Source organism: Schistocerca piceifrons, chromosome 1 (assembly GCF_021461385.2).
Source record: "Schistocerca piceifrons isolate TAMUIC-IGC-003096 chromosome 1, iqSchPice1.1, whole genome shotgun sequence".
Taxonomy (NCBI): Eukaryota; Metazoa; Arthropoda; class Insecta; order Orthoptera; family Acrididae; genus Schistocerca; species Schistocerca piceifrons.
Window position 1 is genome coordinate 1,156,707,381 of NC_060138.1, and position 1,469 is coordinate 1,156,708,849.

Consider the following 1,469-nt stretch of genomic DNA (forward strand, 5'->3'; position numbering starts at 1 on the left):
CAGTCCTGACAAAACTCTACCATCTGGTGAGCAAGATGTATGAGACAGGCGAAATACCCTCAGACTTCAAGAAGAATATAATAATTCCAATCCCAAATAAAGCAGGTGTTGACAGATGTGAAAATTCCGAACTATCAGCTTAATAAGTCACAGCTGCAAAATACTAACTCGAATTCTTTACAGACGAATGGAAAAACTAGTAGAAACCTACCTTGGGGAAGATCAGTTTGGATTCCGTAGAAATATTGGAACACATGAGGCAATACTGACCTTACGACTTATCTTAGAAGAAAGATTAAGGAAAGGCAAACCTACGTTTCTAGCATTTGTAGACTTAGAGAAAGCTTTTGACAAAGTTGACTGGAATTCTCTCTTTCAAATTCTAAAGGTGGCAGCGGTAAAATACAGGGAGCGAAAGGCTATTTACAATTTGTACAGAAACCAGATGGCAGTTATAAGAGTCGAGGGGCATGAAAGGGAAGCAGTGGTTGGGAAGGGAGTGAGATAGGGTTGTAGTTCCTCCCCGATGTTATTCAATCTGTATGTTGAGCAAGCAGTAAAGGAAACAAAATAAAAATTCGGAGTCGGTATTAAAATCCATGGAGAAGAAATAAAAACTTTGAGGTTCGCCGATGACATTGTAATTCTATAAGAGACAGCAAAGGACTTGGAAGAGCAGTTGAACGGAATGGACAGTGTCTTGAAAGGAGGATATAAGATGAACATCAACATAAGCAAAACGCGGATAATGGAATGTAGACAAATTAAGTCGGGTGATGTTGAGGGAATTATATTAGGAAATGAGGCACTTAAAGTAGTAAAGGAGTTGTGCTATTTGGGGAGCAAAATAACTGATGATGGTCGAAGTAGAGAAGATATAAAATGTAGACTGGCAATGGGAAGGAAAGCGTTTCTGAAGAAGAGAAATTTGTTAACATCGAGCATAGATTTAAGTGTCAGGAAGTCGTTTCTGATAGTATTTGTATGGAGTGTAGCCGTGTATGGAAGTGAAACATGGACGATAAATAGTTTGGACAAGAAGAGAATAGAAGCTTTCGAAATGTGGTGCTACAGAAGAATGCTGAAGATTAGATAGGTAGATGACATAACTAATGATGAAGTATTGAATAGAATTGGGGAGAAGAGGAGTATGTGGCACAACTTGACAAAAAGAATGGACCGGTTGGTAGGACATGTTCTGAGGCATCAAGGGATCACAAATTTAGCATTGTAGAGCAGCGTGGAGGGTAAAAATCAGAAAGGAGACCAGGAGATGAATACACTAAGCAGATTCAGAAAGATGTGGGTTGCGGTAAGTACTGGGAGATGATGAAGGTTGCACAGGATAGAGTAGCATGGAGAGCTGCATCAAACCAGTCTCCGGACTGAAGACCACAACAACAACAAGTAGTGTGTAAGCCTAGGGAGCGCTGACCTGAGTAGTTTGGTCCCATAGGAACTTACTACAA